We start from the raw sequence: 15,358 nt of genomic DNA on the forward strand, positions 1-15,358 counted from the left end.
CGCAAGGAGATTGACAGGAAGAGGGCGTTTGTGGGTGTCAACTGACCGTTTTCTGGAAGTGTTTGGGAAAATGCAGGCATGTCGAGGCGTTTACAGGGCGGGTGTCTGACGTCAATTCCGGGCTCCAATAGGCTGAAGTGATTGCAGCGGATGAGTAAGGTCAGAGTTACTCAGAAACTGCACAAACTGTTTTTATACCGCTCGGCTGCACATGTGATTGCACACTTGCAAAGCTAAAATACACTCCCCTATAGGCGGCGTCTATCTGTTTGCAGCACTGCAAAACAATAGCTAGCGAGCGAACAGATCTGAATTAGGCCCCATGTGCACTGCAGGTGGGGCAGATGTAACATGTGCAGAGAAAGTTAAGGGGGGTACACACGGGAGATTTCTCCCGGAGATGTGTGCTGATCGATCTATCATAGGCCCTCATTCCGACCTGATCGCCGCCTACAGGGTGAGAGGGTAATAGCTTTGCAGGACTGCACTCGCTTGTGCAGAGAGCTGCACACACAAAAGTTTGTGCAGTTTCTGCACAGCTCAGGATTTACTCACCCGCTGCGATCATACAGGATGGAGCTGACTTCAGGATGCCTCCATCGAAACGGCCGGGCACGCCTGCGTTCGGACGGACGCTCCCTGAAAATGGTCCTTCCTGTCAATCTTCTTGCGGTCGCGATCGCTTTCTTCGTTAGTTCTGTCACTCCCTGGCGATCGCTTTCTTCGTTAGTTCTGTCACTCCAGGCCATCACCAGGGAGCGACGCGCCTGCGCATTGCGGTCGCGGCGCATGCGCAGTTCAGACCCGATCGCACCGCTGCAAAAAACGTGCGATCGGGCCGGAATGACTCCCACAGACCGCTCAGCACACATCTCTCCCCCCACTCAGCACACATCGTGATGTGTGCTGAGCGAGGGGGGTGCTAATTTCACCCAGCAGTGCAATGAGCGATCTCACTAGATTTAGCATGAGCTGGCAATAGTGACACGCGGGGCTGCGCATAGCTGTCGTCGGCACCCCTGCGCACGGAACGATGTGTTCTTAATTTCTAAGCAATCTAGTCAGATTGCTTAGAAATTAAGTGAACATCGCCCCATGTGTACCCCCCTTTAGATTTGGGTGGGGTGTTTTCAAACTGAAATCAAAATTGCAGTGTAAAAACAAAGCAGCCAGTATTTACCCTGCACAGAAACAAAAAAATAACCCACCCAAATCTAACTCTCTCTGCACATGTTACATCTGCCCCACCTGCAGTGCACATGGATTTGCCCATTAGAGAACAAATTTGCTGCTGCGATCAGATCTGAATTAGGCCCTTATACCACTAATCCGCTTCAGATGTAAGTTACTGTTACTAACGAATCAATAACTGCTTGATTGACGGATATTATATCACCTTTAAACGGATGTGGCTTTATACCACTAACCTGCTTCAGTTGTAACGTAATGTTACTAACCAATCAATAACTGCTGGATTGAAGGACATGATATCGTGTCTGCAGCGTCCTTCCGTAGAAATGTGATATTAATAATTTTGTCTCCTGAATAATCAGAGGCTTAACATGTGCACGAGTTGTAAATTCGATACATCAAACCAAGATATTAATTATTAGCATGTTTTAGTCTATAATTTTTAGATGTGTTTTTTTACAGTATAGATATGTGTCAAAATTGAAACTGGTTAATAAAATTGCTGTAATTTTATATTTGAGCAGCGCTTCTTAAAGATCACTACTTTATTATCCTCCTCCGGTTTGACTTCCGCCCCTCCAGGGTAAAGCATAAACATTGTCTTGAAATGGAAATCAATTGTGTTAACTTATGCTAACCAATAAAATGGGTGGTCTTCAGGTTGCCGGCGGCCGGGCTCCCGATGACCACCATACCGGTGCCGGAATCCCGACCGCCGGCATACCGACAACTTTTCTCCCTCTTGGGGGTCCACGACCCCCCTGAAGGCAGAATAGATGGCGTAGCGCACGTAGAGTGCCACATTGCCTGCAGCGTGGCGAGTGCATTGAGCCCGCAAGGGGCTCATTTGCACTCCCCCAGCTGTCGGTATGCCGGCGGTCGGGATTCCAGCGCCGGTATGCTGGTCGCCAGGAGCCCGACCGCCGGCAACACATACTGCACCCAATAAAATGACTTTAACCTTATTATCAACGTCTATGTGCACCACAGGGATGCGGTCAAGATCCTGCCGGCACAATCCCGACATATTCCGACACCGGAATCCCGACAGGCACAATCCCAACATATTCTCCCTCTGTGGGAGTCCACGACACCCATAGAGGGAGAAGAAATTAGTGTGCCGAGCGTAGCGAGGCACCGTGCCTGTAGGGGGCTGCGTTGCGCTTGCCCCGCTGTCGGGATTCCGGTGTCGGGATTCCGACCGCCGGGATCCCGTCCGGCGGGATTTCGTACTGATCCCGCACCACAATTAATACGGCTTGTGCAGGAGTATATGCACCTTTAAGGGGTCTCCATCTGTTAGCAATTACGTAGGGTGAGCACTGTCGCTGTCTCTCTGCATAGCAGAGCAGCAAGTGAATAGGGACCTCATCTAGGTCCGGTTGTAATTGCTTCGCATGCCGCAAATTATCGGTTCTTTGAGCATGTGCAGGACCCATTCTGTGCATGCACAAATTAATCCTGCGACGGCGGAAGCAATCCGGCATCACACCGTCGGTTATTGACAGTCTGATGCTATTTGGGGGCGGCCTCCATTTGTCGTAGGCGTGCCGCCGCTGTTTAGGGAGAGAGAAGAGGTAAGGATCTGCGTCACTGAGCAGAGCTTTCCTGGCTTCTTACAAGGTACTGCGATGGGCGCCTTGCGTGACCCCTTTTAGATGCCGCCTGATGGTATCGCATTGACCCAATGCTGTATCCTATGAAGCATATAGATCATTACTGCAGCAGGAACCGTCTGCTTGTAATAGATGTCTCCTTTACATACAGAGTGCCCCCCACCCGGTGGGCCGCAGTGTACATTTTTGCTTAGCACACAGGAACATACTTGCACATTGTTTTGTCAGTATTTAGAGTTGAGATGCACCTAAGCATAATGCAATTTTAAATGAAAGTGGATACAGTAACTTGTTTGCAAATTGCCTGGGAATACAGTTGCAAACCTACATGCAACTCTAAATCACTCCTTATGCATGTAAAGCGCAACGTAATTTGCTGCGCTGTATAAGAAACTGTTAATAATAAAATAATACTCATATTTGTCAACTTTCCCTGGTTCTTGGGGAGACTCCCTGAAGTAGTAGCAATCTCCCTGACTCCCTGAAGAGCCGAGTAATCTACCTAATAGCACCCACCACCCGAGTGGGTATACGGGGCTGCGGTCGGGATTGCAATTGCCGACATTTCACCAGCTGTTGGGTTTCCGGCATCGGCATCCTGAACACCGGGATCACAACAGCATCCCCCTGTAGCCACTTATATGGAATCAATTGTAAAACACAATACACAAGCAAGCCCTGAAATGTATCAGTGTGTTATCATTAACAAATAGATCTTACTAACTGCTTTGGGGCTCATTTACGTTTGGATGTAATTGATTCAATTTATATAACGCGCCTCTCAGATGTAGCAGTACATGTCCGCGCTTATAGGTGCTACTTTCACTATCTCCCTGACACGTTTTCTTCAATAGTAGACAAATGTGGTAATACTTCTATATTATTTGCATGAAACATTTTACTGAAATATTTAAATAAATAAAAAAATTATTTCAATTTTTAAAAAATATATAAATATAATGATGACAATTCATTTGGTATCCGGACTCTAGGTCGACACCCATTAAGTCGACACCCACTGGTCGACAGTGAATAGGTCGACACTACAAATAGGTCGATGCAGCCATTAGGTCGACATCAACAAGGTCGACGTGGAAAAAAATGGTCGACATGAGCTTTTTACATTTTTTTTTTTTACTTTTTTCATACTTTATGATCCACGTGGACCACGACTGGGCATGGTAACCTGTGCCGAGCGAAGCGGTAGCGGAGCAAGGGGACGCGGTGCACTTATTGGGGTTCCCGGTTACTTGACGGAGAAAACGACACAAAACCCCCCATCAAAAACTCATGTCGACCTTTTTTTCATGTTGACTATGTTGATGTCGCCCTATTTGTAGTGTCGTCCTACCCACTGTCGACCAATGGGTGTCGACCTAATTGGTGTCGACCTTGAGTCCCAGACCCATTCATTTACACATATGAAATCATACCTAACTTAGTATAATTAGAGTTGCTCCTGTTTTTGCCGGTCACAATCTCGCGGTGCCCCCTACAGGAGAGACAGCTGCTGGATATAAGAAAATCCAGATTAGAGTAAATAAATATGAATGTTATCTGTGTGTTTAAATCCTAACGGGAGCTGGCGTATCAGCTACAATGCAAACAAACAGTTGCTGTGAAAATAAACCTCATATATGTGTAGTGTCCCCGAAGCTCTATTCTTATCCTCTGGGAACAAGTTAGTAAAAATACATTTAAGGAAAGAAAAATAACTAAATACATGAAAAGAAATAGGTTTGGGGAAAAGAACACTTTCTAGCTCCTATAAGTTTCCGTGAAGTACAGAATATGACACATACAGTATGGGTAATGGGGGTCATTCTGAGTTGATCGCTAGCTGCCGTTGTTCGCTGCGTAGCGTTCAGTGGAAAAAATGGCTAATCTGCGCATGCATATGCTCCGTAATGCGCACGCGCGTCATATGGGTACAAAGTCCATTGTGGTGTTGCAGTGGTTCTAGCGACGATTCCAATAGCACAGCCGGCTGCAAGGAGATTGACAGAAAGAGGGCGTTTCTAGGTGTCAACTGACCGTTTTCAGGGAGTGCTTAGAAAAACGCAAGGTGGCAGAAAAATGCAGGCGTGGCTGGGCGTTCGCTGGGCGGGTGTGTGACATCAAAAGACGTCCCTCCGTCGTTAGAATCAACGCACACGAAGAGTAACTACAGGGCTGGTCTTGTTTTGCACAAAACGATTTTGCAGGCGCTCTGCTGCACAGGCGTCCGCACTCCTGCAAAGCGAAAATACACTCCCCGGTGGGCGGCGACAATGCGTTTGCCCGGCTGCTAAAAACTGCTAGCGAGCGATCAACTCGGTATGACCCCCAATGAAAGAAAGGAATTATACATTGAAGAGACATCTTTCTAGGGGTGCAGTATGTTCATGAGCAAAATTATTAAGTGTATTTTTAAAATAACACTGTTGAATAAAAATCCCTATCTGTCACAAAATCTACTCTGCTGTCTCTACTTGGCAGAATTGCCTGATACTAGAGAGAAATAGCTTTTACTTATATGCATACGTAAGGCCTGATTCCGAGTCACATACAAAATGTCCACATGTTTGGGGCAGTATCCGTTTGATAGACAGTGTCTAGTTAGACAGTCAATAGATAGACACCCTATGTTAGACAGACATTAGGTCGACAGGGTCAAAAGGTCGACAGGGTCAAAAGGTCGACATGAAAAAGGTAGACAGTACAAAAGGTTGACAGGTCAAAAGGTCGACATGGTCAAAAGGTCGACATGAAAATGGTTGACATAAAAAAGATAGACAAATGTTTTTTTTTATGTAACATGTTTTTGGACTATTTCATACCTTCTCTATCCATGTCGGCATAGAGCTGGTCATAAACCTTGTGGCAAGCGCAGCGAGCCACCGTGCCCGAAGTGTGGCAAACGCAGCGAGCCCCGCGAGGGTATGCCTTTCTACAATTGGGGGTCCCAGATGACAAAACTATCCACACAAACCACAAAAATGCAAAAAACATGGTGTCTACCTTTTTTCATGTCGACCTTTTGACCTGTCGACCTTTTCCGTGTTGACCTTTTGACCCTGTCGACCTTTTGACCCTGTCGACCTAATGTCTGTCTAACATATGGTGTCCATCTATTGACTGTCTAACTAGACACTATCTATCTTTCATACCGGAACCGTTTGGGGCATCGACAAAAGCCAATTTAGTACCCCATGCTAATGCAGCTATCCACAGTTTTATGCGTATAGCGGCCAGGGGCGGATTTAGGGGTAATGGCGCGCCTAGGCACAACAGTTACGCCACTGGCCCGCCCATCCACCCCGCCTTATTTCATTATTTTCATTTACTGATTATAAGCTCTCGTTCGACGATAGCCAACTTAATAGAGTAATAAAAAAGCCACTATGACATTTTATTTTTATATTTAACGTATGTGCATGTCCTACCCATTTACACACCATTCAAGATGGCATATGGTACAGTACAGTGGAAATATTTAGCGGTTGCTGGTACATTTCGGGGCTGACAGTACCAATACAAGCATCCAAATACTGCCCCCAAACAAGTTCTGCCCCTAGGCACCTGCCTCATGTGCCTAGTGGGAGATTTGCCACTGATCGCTGCACCGATACTGTTTTTCTTTCAGCCGCTGTAACCGAATGATCAGTATTGGACTTTACATCTCTACCCCATGCTGGGTGCAAAACATCTGCCCGAAACACCTTTCACACCACATATGCACACGTCATAACAGCTCGGAACTCTGGCTAAAGGGCCGCAACACCGCCACGAAACGGTTCTCTTGCGTGCATCCACAAGGTAGCCCCTCAGTTGACCACCCCTACCCAGTTCACCAACTCAGAGTCCTGGCAGAAGACTCCACCAAGCTGCGGCCCAGGCTCCAGTTTACCAATAATCCACTGCATTTGGTTGTGTACGACTCAGAACCAGCCAGGCCCAAAATGTCCCAAGCCCTATGAAAGTGTGACAGCAGTACACGCGCAGGCAGGTGCATCTGTGTACCTGTCTCCAGTAAGACAACCTGTATATCTTATTTTTGGGATGCTGCAGGTGACTCCTGAGGAGCAGCCCAGCAAGGTGTCACTACTGCAGCAGGTAAGGATTAGGCGTGGCCCCTTTGGACACCCGCCTGAGATGCTCCTGTGCAGGTGATACCTGGGCTGGAGGTGCTAAGTGCACCACATACACTGGAGGGAGGATTTGCTTACAGTCCTTATTTGTCTTTATTTTATTTGACTGAGTAATTTTGTAACCTGATGACATTTAAATAGCAGCCAGGAGGAGGAGGGGGAAGGAGGGAGGACTGCGGTCACTGATGGAGGAGGAGGGATAATAATCGCCCGGCAAGGACCCCCCAGGCCCTTCCATTTACCTGTAGTCACCTGACCCCGGGCGCGGCCCTCCCAGAGACCCCCAGGCCCCCCTCCCGCACAGGTGAGCCGCCGCAGTCCCGGGCTGACCCTCTGTCCCGCTCTGAGGGGTGAGCAGCAGCAGCAGCAGCAGCAGCAGCTGCTGCTAAAAGTTGACAAACTAGTTTGTCAGGAGTGCGAGCCGACGAGCAGGAAGCCATTCCCCGGGATGGACTGAGCTCCCCGGGTGCACACAGCCGCTCTGGGATTTAGGACTGGAGCAACAGGCGCTCCCAAAACTGCAGCCAGGGGAAAGAGGCATCTCCAGGATAGAGAAGGGGGGCACTCGGACCCCGCAGCGACCCCCAGGTGAGTTCCCCAGGTGGAGGTGGTTATTGGGGGCTGAGGTTGTTGCCTCTGTGTATATAGCTCTTTGTTATCAGTTGGGGGGGGGGGGGGGGGAGAACTACAAATGCCTACACCAAGGTGGATACAGGGCTTCCCGTATAACATGGACACACTGTCCGGGTCAGGGCTTCCCGTATAACATGGACACACTGTCCGGGTCAGGGCTTCCCGTATAACATGGACACACTGTCCGGGTCAGGGCTTCCCGTATAACATGGACACACTGTCCGGGTCAGGGCTTCCCGTATAACATGGACACACTGTCCGGGTCAGGGCTTCCTGTGTAACGTGGCCCCATAGTACGGGTCAGGGCTTCCCGTGTAACGTGGGCGCACTGTACGGGTCAGGGCTTCCCGTGTAACGTGGGCACACTGTACGGGTCAGGGCATCTCGAGTAACGTGGGCACACTGTCCGGGTCAGGGCTTCCCATGTAACGTGGGCGCATAATACGGTCTTCCTGTGTAACGTGGCCCCATTGTACGGGTCAGGGCTTCCCGTGTAACGTGGGCACACTGTACGGGTCAGGGCTTCCCGAGTAATGTGGGCACACTGTCCGGGTCAGGGCTTCCTATGTAATGTGGGCGCATAATACGGTCTTCCTGTGTAACGTGGCCCCATTGTACGGGTCAGGGCTTGCCGTGTAACGTGGTCGCACTGTACGGGTCAGGGCTTCTCGTGTAACGTGGGCGTACTGTCCGGGTCAGGGCTTCCAGAGTAACGTGGGCACACTGTACGGGTCGGGGTTTCCCATGTAACGTGGGCGCATATTACGGTCTTCCTGTGTAACGTGGCCCCATAGTACGGGTCAGGGCTTCCCGTGTAACGTGGGCGTACTGTCTGGGTCAGGGCTTCCCGTGTAACGTGGGCGTACTGTCCGGGTCAGGGCTTCCCGTGTAACGTGGTCGCACTGTCCTGGTCAGGGCTTTCCATGTAACGTGGGCGCATAATACGGTCTTCTCGTGTAACGTGGGCACACTGTCCGGGTCAGGGCTTCCCGTGTAACGTGGTCGCACTGTACGGGTGTGGGCTTCCCATGTAACGTGGGCGTACGGTGGGCTTCCCGTTTAACGTGGGCACACTGTACGGGTCAAGGCTTCCCGTGTAACATGGGCACATTGTACAGGTCACGGCTTCCCGTGTGATGTGAGCGTATAATATGGTCTTCCGTGTAACCTGGATGCACTACACGGGTCAGGGCTTCCCATGTAACGTGGGTGCACTGTACAGGTCAGGGCTTCCCGTGTAACGTGGGTACATTGGGGGTTATTCAGAGTTGATCGCTATTTTGAGATATCGCAAACAGACGATTTTCAGCCATCTGCACATGCACAGCATGTAGAGGCTTTCACTAGGAGATGCAGCTGCATAGTGGTTGACAGGCGGGGTGGTGACGTGGCATTGGTGGGGAGTGGTGTAGGAAACACGGGGGCGTTTTGGGGCGGCCGGATGGCGTCGCCTGCGTTTCCTGTGACGGAAAACATGGCGCCGGACTGCCTGCGCATGCAGCCTGGCTGCGTATACAGGGGGTCTACCTCTATTTCATGATTTCTGCAATGTGATCACAATTGAATTGTAATTGCATCACAGGGCGTCCCCCAGCATATGGTTTCAACCAGTAGCAGTAAAGCGTTTTCAGCAAAACTGCTACCGAGTTTGAATAACCCCCATTGTATAGCTCGGGGCGTCTCCTCATGTACAGTGCACTGTATACATTGGTTGTTGCCATTTAGTAATCTATAGTAATATAACATTATAGAACATGAATTGTAAATGTGAATATACAGCGTCATACTATAAGCTGCATACATTGTATAGGTTCGCTGTATGCCCACGTGTACCTCAGGCTGAAATCAAGCACAAGAATGTGTCTTGTGATTGGGAAAATAATGCTTTTCTTATTGTGCCATGACCCGTCTCTTTTAGATAAATACACAGATACATTAAGTGGATTCTTCTTAAGAAAATATTTTAAAACCATTTAACTCTTGAAATCTGCTGCTTTGCCATTGGAAATAAACTGGCAGCCAATAGATGTACGTTTTTTTTTATTTTTATAATGTGGAATGGTTATTTGTGGGTGTTTGGCGTCATATTCACGCGACGTATATAAGTAGCACTAACTGTCCTCAGGCTTCATATCTCATGAATACGAGACACACGGCTAGTGGTCCGGTATTGGTGAGGTCCTTTGGGTAAATGTGAGTGTGTGTGCTTTCTTCTGTAGATGTTTGTATTGTACAAATATTGTTAACACAATAATAGCAATGTTTACATAAGACAATCAGTGAGAACGCCACCAGGACCAGCCAAAGGCAATTTGAAGTACTGGAGTGCTATTCCTATTCCATGAATGGAGACCCCTTGTCCCCTGTAACGTAGCAGGTATTAGGCTCTGTAACGCTGAGTGTGACTCAGTGATAGTCTTTGCATCTTACTTTGCTCATCACCATGGAAATTTGTCTCTTTTTGCGGCAATTGTGTGCTTTGGATAGAGCCTGGACAACAACGCTCAGTATGTTCTACTGTGCGGGATTGGACTGAGGTCACTTAAGGCCAAATTATGCTAGTGAAATAGGCGACGCTTCACAGCAGATTGAGGGGACCACTTTGCGGATGTTGTTTTTCTGTAGTGCATTTCTCAGCATTGTTGCGTCCATTGTTAATTTGATATTGTGCCACAAAAACTGATGAGTTACTGATTGGTCAGACCCACATATATCCCCGGGCGGGATGTACTAAACTCAAAAATGCATTCATACCTCTAAGAACTGCCATTTTCAAAGGGGCTGAGATGTGTCGGTATGCATCAAGTTCCGGAAAAAAGAACTTCCAAGCTGCGGCGTTGCCTAAAGAAGCCTGTGGGCTTCTTTCCACAGAATTCCCCCTGATCCCTCTCTGTCTTCCCATGGATAGAGCATGCGTAATAAGTGTCATAAACCTTGACCGTTTAACATCTCGCCATGGGGGAATGGTTTTCAACTTTTGAAACAATTGCCCATAACAACCAATGAACTTCTAGCTGGCATTTATCACGTACATTCTATAAAACAATAGCTGGAATCTGACCGGTTGCTATGGGCAACTTCTCTACCTATCCACGTCTCCTCTCTTTAGAAGTTTTCGGTAAATCTCCCCCAATGTGCCGGTAGTATTAGTACATACTTGTCTAGTTCTGGGAGATTAGAGTTTTGTTGAACTTTTCCCGTACTCCCACGAGAGATTAGACCAACATACCTGAAATTGGTGGTGCTGAGGCTCGGTAACTTTGTGAATCGTGGCATAGCACAGAATGATGGGGTTCACGCCATTTAGCCCCACCCCCTCTTTCCCTCACCGCGTTTTCCTTGATAATCTCCCCACCCTGCCCACTTCACTAGGAAGAGGGCAGGATGGGGGAGATTTGCCTACTCACCTGGGAGTGCAGGGGACTACCTGATAAATCATGTCTCGCGCAACTTCCGGGCCAGTAGGCAATTATGATTTGTGGGCTACACGCAAAAGCAAACTGTGGCCTATATTTAACTTGCATGCCAAAACATTTGCATACAGTGGCAGAACAGGGCTCACCGCAGAAGAAAGTGGAGAGCTGCCCTTTGGACGCTCCGGCTAGCACTGAAGTAGCACTACTGGCCGCAGGGTGCTGTTCCAGACATGCTCTAGCTAGAGGCAGATGCTGAGGGGCACCAGTGGTGCCACCACCAGGGCCCTGAACCCTAGCCAACAGCACTCCCTACAGCTGTGTTTGCGTACCTCTCAATATCTGGGAGGCACCACCTTCCATGCACCCGTAATGGAGTGTGGTCTCTGGGCGTGTTCCATGCGCTCCCAGAGTTGCAGGCATGCACCCCACACACCCGCACTGCTTAAATGCCACACACACACTCTGATCAAACAACCCCTGAGCAATATACTTTCCGTAGTCAAATGAAGCCTTGCTGGAATGATCTTTCTGAGATGCGACAAATTGCTCCTGTAGGTATTATGTCTCCCCTAAAAGCAGGAGCGCTTTCCATTACCTGGATGTCCCTTTCTATCACTTAGTTGTTCATTTTATAAAACTGGATATTTAAGTTAATTGATACTAAACATCTCTATGCAGAATGAGAATGCAGCCAGATGGCTATAGTGCCTGTTGTTATTATTTGCAGAATATCCCCTGAAAACACCCATTTTCGGTGGTGGTGGTTGGGGGAAGGGGGTACCCACAAATAAGTCAAATTGTGTCTATAGCAGCAATAAGAAGTTGTAATTATCTGGTGTAAGACCCGATATATGCCCCTATATGTGGGAATTAGCTTATCCTGTGTTCTAATGCGCAGGAGTTTAAGGACGTCTGTGTTCTTGTGAATGTGGTCAATAGCCATTAAGCAGAGAGACTGTCTGTATGTTTCCTCTATGAGGGGGAGATTTATCAAACTTTGGAGAGAGATAAAGTACCGACCAATCAGCTCCAGTCATATTTCAAACACAGCCTGTAAAATGAGTTTGGAGCATATTGGTTAGAACTTTGGGGGACATTTACTAAGCACTGATAAGAGTGGAGAAGTGAGCCAGTGGAGAAGTTGCCCCATCAACTAGAATTTTATAGTATGCAAATTATAGATGTTTCTTCAGTGCTGATTGGTTGCCATGGGCACTTCTCCACTTGCTCACTTCTCCGCTCTTATCACTGCTAAGTAAATGTCCCCCTTTATCTCTTTACAATCTCTCCTTCTCTCTCTCTCCCCTCTCCAAGTTTTGATACATCTTCCCCTATGTGTGGCACACTACCCAATATTTATACTTACAAAATAAGCGCTGTCCCTGGACCGCCCCCAAAATGTTCACTTTCGGTGATGCTCCACCAACGTCTGTGAGCTTCTCCCTTGTATCGGGGTCTGCAAATTGGAAATTCCGGAGATATGTAATGGAAACAACATGATGCAGATGTTCTTAGGATTTCCGATATTATGATCTGACTCATGACTATAATGTTACGCGTGCTGACCTCACCCTAAAGTATCTGTTGTAATAAATGTTTACGGGTTGTGACACTATTTAATGGTGGTTGCAACTGTTGCTAGTTCTCAGGGAGGCTGTATGTTGCAAGGTGAGCGTAGATGTGTCCCTGGAACGTGTTTAATGTATATGATTAATGTATATAGCACTGGTGAATGGAACAGTACCGTAGTTTGGCGGAAGTCTGGAATAGTGAATCAGTTTCCAGGGTTCCCCATTGGCACTTGTGCATGTGTTCATACACTGCTAGACCATAACTGTACGGACCATGGGGCTCCATTTATCACTGAGTGATAAAACTTGTTGTGAATGATAAAACTTGTTGCGTTTGATAAGTGGTGCCTCAGCCAATCAGCTCCCAACTGTCATTTTTCAAACACATGGCAGTTGGGAGCTGAACACATGACAGGAGCTGATTGGCTGAAGCACCATTTATCATATGCAGCAAGTTTTATCATGCACAATGACTTATCACTCGATGATAAATGAGGCGCTATTTTTGCACTAAATGCACACCGTGTGTCACAGCAGCCGAGCTTGGTAAATTGGTTGTTTTCACAGGGTGTAGTATAAAAGATCGACCTAATGACTGTTTAAGTGGGCAATATAGAAGATCTATCATCCGGATTCCGTTTTCACAGTCCTCATAGAAAGCTATGGGACTGCTGTTGCGATTGGAAACGTGGGGACCCCAGCAGAATTCGTCTACATTATTTATTTATTTATTTATTTATTTATTACCAGTTATTTATATAGCGCACACCTATTCCGCAGCGCTGTACAGAGAATATTTGCCCATTCACATCAGTCCCTGCCCCAGTGGAGCTTACAATCTATATTCCCTACCACATGTACACACAGACGCATTCACACTAGGGTTAATTTTGTTGGGAGCCAATTAACCTACCAGTATATTTTTGGATTGTGGGAGGAAACCTGAGTACCTGGAGGAAACCCACGCAAGTACGGGGAGAATATACAAACTCCACACAGTTAGGGCCATGGTGGGAATCGAACCCATGACCTCAGTGCTGTGAGGCTAACCATTACACCATCCGTACTGCCCATGCATTAATATTGCCATTTTCGGGGGTTTGTTTCCAAAAAGGCTTTAATAAATAGGCCCCCTAATCTCACTGTACTAAAATGTAATAATCCTTCTGAATTTGCTGTGTTGATTTTAAAAGTTGCATAAGAGATGTTAAATAACTGTTGTTGTTGTTTTTAGGGATTTATGTTCCTCTGCCTTTCCACCAATCACTTTCTTGGTCTTTTTAACTGTGGACCATCCAGTTATTGTCCTTTCTTGGAATTTTTTGGAATTCTCTTCCTACTAATGATCAACAACCCTAACCCAACTCCCTTCTTCCATTTACCCTTTAATGCATTACCTCCTCTCAGGGCCCGGTTGAGGGCCAAAGGAGATACAGTTCAGCTGCCCGGTGGCAGAGCCAGAGGGGGTGATATCCCCCCCTGTAAAACACACACCTTCTCCATGGCCACTTGAGATGACCACAGCATCGCACACCTCCCCAGGGTCGAGCTCCTAGCTGGTCCCACCTCCCCACTGAGTGGCCATCCGAAGTGTCGTGTGTGTGTGTGTGTGTGTGTGTGTGTGGGGGGGGGGGGGGGGGGGGGGGCAGTCGCCTTGATCAACCTCCCCCTGATCTGCCACTAAAGTTGGGTGAAAGGGAATGTGCAACAATAAGGGAGGGTGAGGAGGGGAATACTGTGAGGACAGTGGGAATGGGTTACAGTGGGGAAGGAAAGTACGGGTTGAGTATCCCTTATCCAAAATGCTTGGGACCAGAAGTATTTTGGATATCGGATTTTTCCGTAGTTTGGAATAATTTCATACCATAGTGAGATATCATGATGATGGGACCCAAGTCTAAGCACAGAATGCATTTATGTTTCATATACACCTTATACACACAGCCTGAAGGTCATTTATTACAATATTTTTAATGACTTTGTGCATTAGACAAAGTGTGTGTACGTTAACACAATTCATTTATGTTTCATGTACACCTGATACACAGCCTGGAGGTCATTCAATACAATATTTTTAATAACTGTGTATATTAAACAAAGTTTTTGTACATTGAGCCATCTGAAAACAAAGGTTTCACTATCTCACTCTCACTGAAAAAAATACGTATTTTGGAATATTCCGTATTTCGGAATATTTGGGTATGGGATACTCAGCCTGTATTACATGAAGGGGTGAGGTGGAATGTTTTAAAGTGAGGGGGGGGTGGTGTATTACAATAAGGGACAATGTTTTTTTGTGTTTTTTTTCTCCTGTGAAGACCAAAATCCTGGGATTTTACACATGAACGTGTATCAACCCGGGATTTTGGTATGTCTGAATGGCACTAACCTGAGAATGTGGGTGTTTACCGGGTTTTTCTTCAAGGGTTGGTTTCCCGGGTTAAGTCTGAATGATGCGACCTGGGAATTTGCTCTCTAGCCACATGTAAACTGTTTTAATTGGCCAGGAAGGGCCGCCTGATGCCTGCAGATGATGTCATCAGCAGCAGCCAGAGTGGTACAGACGCCACACGTGAGAAGAACATAGAGCTGTGCCGAGAAGTGTGCCAGTGCCAGAGGGTGCCAGTGAAGAGACTCCATTCTGTTTATTATGTCTCGCTGTCCCCCCCCCCCCCCTTCCTCCCCTCTCCCCACCTTTCCATGACCTCATTATTGTGTGCCTGCAAACCATCCCATTAAAATGATGACCCTGCCTTCAAAACTGGTGGAACAACCAGCTTACTGTATGCCTGAAAGGGGCC

At 47.4% G+C, this 15,358-nt stretch overlaps 1 protein-coding gene across 1 annotated transcript in view; it reads left to right on the top strand.

Annotated features, from left to right (window-relative positions):
* The first annotated feature begins 7,083 nt into the window (after positions 1–7,083).
* LOC135055485 (phospholipid-transporting ATPase IC-like) overlaps positions 7,084–15,358 on the top strand; it is a 119,526-nt gene continuing 111,251 nt past the window's right edge. The window contains exon 1 of the mRNA XM_063959615.1: positions 7,084–7,525. The gene's annotated coding sequence lies outside the window, so the exon portion shown is untranslated. The remainder of the gene's footprint in view (positions 7,526–15,358) is intronic.

Source organism: Pseudophryne corroboree, chromosome 1 (genome assembly GCF_028390025.1).
Source record: "Pseudophryne corroboree isolate aPseCor3 chromosome 1, aPseCor3.hap2, whole genome shotgun sequence".
NCBI classification, from domain to species: Eukaryota; Metazoa; Chordata; class Amphibia; order Anura; family Myobatrachidae; genus Pseudophryne; species Pseudophryne corroboree.